The 9,317-nt window shown below is 32.0% G+C and overlaps 4 non-coding genes across 4 annotated transcripts; 1 reads left to right on the top strand and 3 right to left on the bottom strand.

The window, feature by feature from the left end:
- The first annotated feature begins 485 nt into the window (after window positions 1–485).
- Window positions 486–567, top strand: Trnas-aga. The gene has a single exon. It is a non-coding gene; the product is annotated as a tRNA-Ser (tRNA).
- Window positions 568–3,032: 2,465 nt separating this feature from the next.
- On the bottom strand, window positions 3,033–3,114 carry Trnas-aga. The gene has a single exon. It is a non-coding gene; the product is annotated as a tRNA-Ser (tRNA).
- A 3,538-nt stretch (window positions 3,115–6,652) lies between these two features.
- Trnas-aga lies at window positions 6,653–6,734 on the bottom strand. The gene has a single exon. It is a non-coding gene; the product is annotated as a tRNA-Ser (tRNA).
- Window positions 6,735–7,577: 843 nt separating this feature from the next.
- On the bottom strand, window positions 7,578–7,659 carry Trnas-cga. The gene has a single exon. It is a non-coding gene; the product is annotated as a tRNA-Ser (tRNA).
- Window positions 7,660–9,317: the final 1,658 nt, after the last annotated feature.

Below are 9,317 nucleotides of genomic sequence, written 5' to 3'. Positions count from 1 at the left end.
GAGCTCTCAAAAATAATAGTACATTAACGTATTTATTTTTTGTTGGAATCCCCGAAAGTGCGTTTCGTATTTCAGCATAGACTGGGTAGGTAATATACACACACACACACACTGTCTATAAAAAAAGTAAATTACTAATGTTGACGTAATCAACAAATTAGAAAATCAATGGAAGCCGGGTAGGTAGAATAAAGAGTGTAAGGAATAAACAGACAGAACAAAACGGCTTACGAAACTACAAACCCATTGTAATATATAAAAATAAATTGAATGAATCTACAAGTTGATTTTAAGTGATTTTTTAATATTATATTTAGGCTATTCTATCTAGCCAACTCTACCAAGTAACTCGTTGTCTTATAACCGGAAATATATAATCTCTCAAACGGAATCTGTATATTCCGTTATTGCAATAGTCCAATTACGTACGGATAAGTGAAAGTAAATAATTATTTGGTTGGTAATATTTTAATGAAGTATGTGTAGCAGTCGTGGCCGAGCGGTTAAGGCGTCTGACTAGAAATCAGATTCCCTCTGGGAGCGTAGGTTCGAATCCTACCGACTGCGAATTATTTTTTTGTTTATTAAATTATTGATTTTTTATTCATACATCGGCCACGACTTTACTACTTTTTTCTTGTAAAAATAGAATATAAGAGCGACGCGTCTTTAAAGCGACCTTGTAGGATCAGTCTCAGACTGTTGGTTACCATCAAATTTAATAAAGAAAGATATCATCAATCATAGCTAACAAATATGTAACTTGGAGTATTTTACAACAACTTTTTTTGCATGACAACAAAGTTTTTTTGGGGTAAGGCAATAAACCGCGAAACCATATGTCAAATTAAGTACGTTTTTGACATACGGACGTATGTATTGGTAGGGGTATATGGGACTCGACCCACATCAGCAACTGATATCCAGAGGCTGGGTAAGCAATACCCACTAAAACTACCTCCAGTAGTTTCTACAATTACACACCACACAGGGTCATACTTCATCCTAATTATACGCATATAATATGATAAATGAACATTGTTACAAAAATTGTTTATGAAATCAGAGGGAATTAATTGAACAGAACTCATTACAGATATTGTGAGAGGAAAACCGCTTTGGTTTTACCGAACACACGAACAAATTACACGTTGCTGACTTTCACGCGCTTAGTGTAAGAGCTAATACATAATATTTGTAAATTTAAAAAGATAGTTCATGGTAAATACTTGCAACCTTAATTACTAATTTAATTGATTAATGTATATATATATATATATATATACATGTGTGTGTGTATGTATATATATATTTTTTCTTTTCTTTTTTTTGTCATTCAGTTTGGTATGTGTATGTTGTTTAGTGTGTAATAATTGTATGTATGTAATCAATCTGTTTTCTGTTTTTGTACCTAAATGTAAAAATAAAAAAAAATTGAATTATAGTATAACTGTTTTATACTAAAACAGTAGTGAAAACGTTTATTTAACAACGCCTCATGACAAATGATGATTTTAGGTCGGCAAAGCCCGTGCGAGACCTCTGCCTAACAGAGTGACCAAGGGCGGAGGGTATCACTTTACATCCCGTGACCCTTCTGCCCCGATTGCTCTTTTTTTTCATGAAAAAACGTTAGTTTTTAGCTCTCTCTCTCCAGCCAATTAATTTAAGATAATATATTTAATTTAATTTTTTTGCATTGATCGTATGTTTTTTTTCTGTTGTGGCACATTGTTTCTTGTAATTAATCTGTATAATTTAAGTAAGAAGATATTTTAATTAACGAGTGCAAATATATCGTTACTAGTTCGTAGTTACTTTATAAGAAAAACATCGTTCATAGTATTATCTTTTATTAACATAACTTTTACACATTTAAAGAAAAACACTTTTTTACGGATTATAGTTATGTATTATTGTATTTAAACTTATAATTATTTAGAAATAATTTTAGTGTTAATAATAGAATTTAATTACGGCATTTAATATTATATGAAAACAACAAATTTTGACTAATTATTTCATTAAACAATTTTTTATTATCCTCGCACTGAAAGCTTTAAATTATTTTTTTAATACGTTCAAATTCTACAACAAAATACCTAATGACATTAAAACTAAACGAAAGAAAATTTAAAACTTTTATTCTAAATACCCTTTGCAGAAAACCATATTACAAATTAGAAGATAATATTTCTTATAAAAATGCTTGGAAACATTCATTATTCCTAGTCAGCTCAGTAGGACAATCAAACAAGACAAGATCAACTGTTGGTTAGTCCAGTTATATATGTAGGTTTATATTTACTTTTTTTTTGTTTTTAGTTTGTACTTAATTGATAGTTGCAATTCATTCGTCTCCATATAAAAAAAATATGCTGTAATTTTGACATTCAAAAGTGCTTTTTTAATAGGCCGAATTGTAATAAATGATTTGACTTTGACATTCTTATTGTTGATGACTAACGTCAATTTATTCAACAAATAGGGTATCTATTTATTCAACTACATATGCATTAGTTAGTCATTACTAAGTGATACTAACAACAATATTTATTTTAATTACAACTTTATAAGAAAATAATACAAAATATCAAATATAATTACATAAAATAAAATATCAGAGACTCCGGAGCTATACAACCTTTCACTCCGCTGACAGGGGAAATCCACCGGATTGCCGGCAAAGTTTGGTTTCTTCCAAACTTCGAAGATGTGAAGTGATCCCACCAAATTATATTAGCGGTTATAACTTACAACTAAACAATATTATTCTTATCCAGCTGCGCAATTGTCTCTGTATATTACTCACTATATATATCTATATAAATTAGTGGCGCCTTTTTAGTTCTATGCCTTAGATTTATGTATCTCTTTTATGAGCATTTGTCAATCTAATAGGGAAGTAGATGTAACAGTAACAAGCTTTAGACTTTTGGGTGTTGTGCAAGCCGGTTGTTAGTTCGAGTGAGTTAAATAATATATGAAAAATAAATGTAAAAACCTTGTTTTTATTTACATTAAAAATAGTCCGCAGTCGGTAGGATTCGAACCTACGCTCCCAGAGGGAATCTGATTTCTAGTCAGACGCCTTAACCGCTCGGCCACGACTGCTATAGGAACTTCAACGAAATATGAATGCAAAAAAAATATTTCAATAGAATATTTTATTTCAGGTGATTTTCAGAAAAAAATTATATATAGTCATAATTGTTTCCTTTGCTTACTTAACAATTGGCGTCATACTGATGATCTCAGATTTCTCGATATTGTCGTTTTCGGCCTGACTGCATGGATTGGATATGCCGGTTGCCTTACAATACCACCTAAGATGGCACTTTTGAACTAAAAATAAATAAAATATAAAGATGATTCTAGTTGCCCCTTCCAAAAGGTACTTTCGTGTGGAGAACAATGGACAAGAAATTACATTATTTGTTTACATTAGTTAAATAATTAAATGTGAAAATTTCCCACATAGAAACAAAAAACAACGCTGCTTAACCGCGATCCAAATACACAACCTTTGAGTTGAGAGCCGAGTTACTAAGCCAACTATTAATACGTTATTTATATACTGTAACCCATACTATAATTTTAAAGTAATAGGAGGCAAACGAGCAGGCGGCTTATCTGATTTTTAATTGATACCGCCGCCCATAGACACTTACATTATCAGAAGGCTCGCGAGTGCATTACCGGCCTTTTAAGAATTAGTACGCTCCCTAATATATTGTCTACCATATCGACTTCAATTCAAATTGGTCATTTGTCAATAATCTTTCTTAACTTAACATTCAATTCAGGCAATTCCACATAATCACTTTAAATTTATCACCATTATTCGCATTGTAATAAATTATCTAAGATTTCGGTTCGTTATCCGACTACAAAACTTAGTAGGTATTTAGTTTAGTGGCCTCAACTAAGTACACTTTGATACTGGGCTAAACTAGCCCATTCGCTTTATTTACGACACTCGTTCATTTGTTTGAGATTATAACGATTTTGGGCCGTTAGAACCCTAACGGCCGTTAGTAATGATAAGATGATTCGGCTTATAAATCCTAGATAATATTGTTTAGTAGATTATATGGGATTAATGGTATTTAATTGCTAATACGTCACGTCGTTACGTCATTACGTCGTTACTTGATTATAATGATAAGCTGTACTTTTGTTTATTATTTTGATAACACGTTCACTATTATAATTGTTATTCAAATTATTGCTCAAAATGAGTTTAATAACTTATCAATACGTATAGAAAGGTTCTTAAAGAAAAGAGCGTACAAATTCTTAAAAGGCAGGCAACGCACTCGCGAGCCCTCTAGCATCGAGTGTCCATGGGCGGCGGTATCACTTAACATCAGGTGAGCCTCTTGCCCGTTTGCCCCTTGTTCTATAAAAAAAAAATATGCACTAAAATTCCTTTCCACGTAATCATTTTACTAAAGGCTATTCTGACTTCACTCGACAAATTATTTGTTTTACCTTGGAAGTTAAAAAAAAATACTATAGTTTTCAAAATAAATATTATGTTTATGAGTAACTATGATTAAATACTTAGAAAATACTTAGGTGCGTTTTTAGTTTTTGAGTTTATTCGTTACAAAGAAACTGTTGAAAACTGTGTATATTTAAAAAAAAACGTAAAATTTTTAAATCTAATCTATCTGACTTGACAATGTAAAACATTGTTCTTGTCGTAGCGAATTTGGAACAATATTATTTATGTTGTGTGACCCTGAATTATACAATCTGTAAATTTAGTTACCCTCGATCTATGATATTATCCTATTGAAAATTCCAGATTCCCTACTTAGCTAACAATTGGAAGAGCATTTTCACAAAAAGGCAAATACACAGCGATAAAACCACATCGCACTGAGTCAACAGCTCTCGAATGAATAGCTTCGATCGATGCACTAGTGTGCTTATATAGCTTAACTCAGACTATCATTGATATTTAAGTATTTTATTTACATTTACACCTCGTCGATCAAAACCGTGATTCTACATAAATTCTGTAATACTTAAACGTAAATTCATTAATTTATAATTAATAACTGTAAGTTTAAGACTTAGTATTTAAAAATTATGTCACCGTTTGATCGAATTCAGCGATGATGAATTGACCAAAGGGATTATGTTCATCTCAGTAATATTTGTTGAATTAAGATTTTTAAATCGACGTAATTTAAATCGGAATAGTTTTTTTAATATTACAAAAGGACAGGAGGCTCACCTGATGTTAATTGATTCCTATGTAGTGTCCATGCCAAGAAACTCGCAAGAGCTGGTACGATATTTTCTTAAAGGACACTTAGTCCTGGCTACTAAGCCTCTGTAGTTGCAGAGAATATTTCCGGTTATTATCGCACTAAAAACTGAAACATAAACCCACAACTCATCTTTACACTCGGCTGCATCGTTCGATCGCCAAGGTCCACGTAGCTTTATTTTACAACGAGTTAAACCAAACGGCCAGCAACGTTGCATGGATCCCAGCTCATAAATCCATGCCTAAATATAGGCTGGATAACGCTTGGGTAAAGGCTTTGGAAACTTTTTCGGTGTTTTACCAATAGTCCAAAGATTTTCTTTATTTATTCAAAATACAATCATTTATTCATGTAGGTAACAATGTACACTTATGAACGTTAAAATATAATATATTAAATGCTTCTAATGTTACATTTACTGCCAGTTCTCAAATCAAGGGCGTAGAACGGAAGAGAAGAACTGGCAATAAACTCTCGTCACTCTTTTTAATCGCCAAGTTTTTTTTTCTTTTACACAACGTTTGTAAGGAGCTGCAACCATTACACCATGTTCCATATGACATTTTGAGCAATAAAGAATAAGAAAATCAATTAAAAACAAAGATTTGACCTCTATAAGCAGGAGGCTTGGTTGAATAAGAGCACGCACTTACATACTCGTGAGAACAACACGCGAATACCTAGTAGAAACAACTAATATCGTACATGAATTCAAGTACGATTAGTCACCACAAGTAGCACCCATTCACGAGTATGACGCATGGCCAGCCATCAGCCCCCTCGCCAAATTTTAGGGAGAGAGACCACACGACGCATGGACGCCGCCACAAGCAATAACACTTAAGTGAATATATCTTTTTATGTAGTAACATGAACAAGCAAATCAAACATATTCATTTATTTGTGTCCTATTAAAGTAGTTTAAATTTCAAACTTTGGAAATTTCGTTGAATGATTAGACAAGCTGACGTGGAGTTTTTAAATACACACCAGCATAAAAATTGAGCCCAAAATCGCTCGGAATCGTTTGATGAAGCCTTAAAAGTGACAGTCATAACTATCAAAATGCTGCGCGATTCATACCCACTCAGCTGCACACTGACTTCGCGTTTTCGATTCTTTATTCGATCATGCGCATTCACATGAAAGAGTTTTAGATTTACCCAAGTTTTGTATTTTGCAATTCCTTTCATTTCCATGCAAAACTTTTAGTATAAAATCTATCTCTCATGGACATCTATATCAGGCTATAGATACTACATACACGGATAATTCCTTTAATTGTTGCAATATGTTTGATTATACATACTTATTTATTTAAGTTATAATAAAAAATACAGGTACATGAAATAATTTTATAAAAATTTCGCAGTCGGTAGGATTCGAACCTACGCTCCCAGAGGGAATCTGATTTCTAGTCAGACGCCTTAACCGCTCGGCCACGACTGCTGCGTGAAAGTTACTTAAAATGGGAGTTAAAACTTTCATTATATAAATTTTATTTATTCAATGTACCATCTGAGAAAATATTAGATACACGACCTCTTTTTCCACGATTGACCTCTTTTGTGACGTTCATAAGTACTTGTTTACCTATATGAATAAAGTTATTAAGAGTTTGAGTTTATTATATTATGTTTTTAATAGATCTAATATATATCCCATAGTATACAAGCAATAAGGTCAATGTCCGCTACTGAATCACAATTAAATAAAAAATTGTTGACAAGCGCCAGGTGATTACTAATTCGTCACAAAGGCATACTCCAGTCAAAGCAGGTTTTATTAAAAATACCAGTCCTTTCTACCTCTTATTTTTATCCAATATCTGCATTTTCAAAATCTTTGTTGGGGGATTTTTACCTTTTTCAGGCGATATTCGTTACTAAAAAATCCTCATGTCCCTGAGGTTACTGACATCTGTGCTATGTTATCTATCATGCACTAGCCTCTTTGGTAGCCACCCCACCTAAGCTATTTAAGATCCGATAATTAATTGTTAAGCAATATTTACAAGATATACTAACATATTAATATAGCGTAATATAATCACTAAATTTAAAATGTAATAACTAAAATATATTATTAAAAGGAGTCCCTTTAGACAAGGTTACGAAGATAATGGCAGCGTTCCCCCTTTGATAAGCTAGACAAATTCTTTGTTCGAGCTTTCTGCCAGCTCTTCGGTCTCCAGTGATGTTGGCTAAATTTTTTGAATTTTTCCTAAACTGATGTTATTTTTAAACAATGAAAAAAGTACTAAATATATTTAATATAGTGCAAAATGTTTCTCGCAGCCGGTAGGATTCGAACCTACGCTCCCAGAGGGAATCTGATTTCGAGTCAGACGCCTTAACCACTCGGCCACGACTGCTGTGTCAAAGGTCGTAAAATAGAACACTACCTTCTTTTCCTGAATGTAACCTACGTGATAATTATCTGTTTGAACTCTGAATTAAAGGGCTAAACATGACCTCCGTATAACACAAATACGCTTTTAAAATACAAGAGAAATATTTCGCCCTAAGTCTCGACTTTGAATAAGCCTTTTTACAATTTATTTGTCTTTAGTACGCTTAAGTCATCCAAAAGAACAATTTTTTAGCGTTTTTGTTAATATTTTATGATTTAACTTTTTATTGAAGGATTTTTAATTGTAGTTAGAATAACGTTGATTATAATGTAGTACTGTAACTTTATTAGACGATAGTTTATGAGTGGTGTACAAAAATACTTTAGCATCCAGCTAAATTAATATGGTGTATGACATCGTAGATTTTTATAAAGTTTTTCAATGCGAAATGCGGAAAGTTTTATTTAATTTATATAACTATTGCACAGTTGGTATACCTAGGTCTTTGGTTACGAAAGCTAAAAGACTAATTAGACACAGACATGTACATGCCTCTCGACGTCTGTCATTCGAGTACTTATCCGCTGGAGGAAGCACTGCTTCACTAGAGAACTATAAATAATGTGTTCATGTAAATTTATTTGAATTTTTGTTGTAAAAATCAAGCGATTCCTTACTTCTGCCACTCTATACTGCCTTCTATAAATAGAACGAAGGAGAAAAATTGACTGAATCAGTTATGTTATTGTACTTAAAATGCCTTCCTCTTAAACGCGGCAAATATTAGGGAAGAACCCGCTGTGAACTCGTCTGCGTATCTTTTCGGATAGACTTTAATGAACTATTTTGCAATCATTTTTTTTTATTTAAGTGGTTTATTTAAAAAATGTTTGTGTGCTGATGTTCAGGCGTTAGTTAGCCTTACAATCTTTCGCCTTTTTCAACGTGTGTACAAAAAGTGACACTAACAGTAGAAAAAACTAAAATGTTGACTAAAGCTAACTTCTGGGTGTCGAGTTTTTGTGACGATGTGTATCATAAAAATTTACTATCATGATTTTTCCCTAACGCGCCAAAAGAATCTAAGAAAAAAATCTTCAAAAATTGTAAATATACCGGTTTTCAGCTTTATAGAAATGCTTACTTCTAAAGGTACTTACTAAAGAAAGCTTTTGTAACTCACAGCAAGTATTACTAACTGGGCCTCAAACGAAAGAGTAAATTATGAAAACGTGCTAATTAGCGTCTTCTATAAAAAGCACTTTGATATAAAAATGTTATATAAATGTAAAGCTTTACAACAGTTGAAACAATAATTGTCAAAGAAAGTTCGCGCACATTTTGTCATTCAGTGAAATTTATCACTATTAAATGAATTAACTCGAAAAAAGCATACTTAGTTTCTTAATATAGTGTCTTTTTATATTTTATACATTTGTCAATATTTGGTAATAGTCAAAATTCATTTTGGTAACACAATGTTATTACATATATTACCCTTATGGGCGTCAAAAAGTCAAATAAAACTCAATTAAAAATGTATTATTGTCATCGTAATAATCATCATTATTAAAATATATTATTTTAACAATTCACCCTTATTAATAATTATTATTGTATTTTGAATGAAGCATTTAAATCCTTACTTATAAAATAAACAAATTTAAGAGTTATCTTGT

This window comes from Pieris rapae, chromosome 12, assembly GCF_905147795.1.
Source record: "Pieris rapae chromosome 12, ilPieRapa1.1, whole genome shotgun sequence".
NCBI lineage: Eukaryota > Metazoa > Arthropoda > Insecta > Lepidoptera > Pieridae > Pieris > Pieris rapae.
This window is presented reverse-complemented; position numbering and strand designations above follow the sequence as displayed.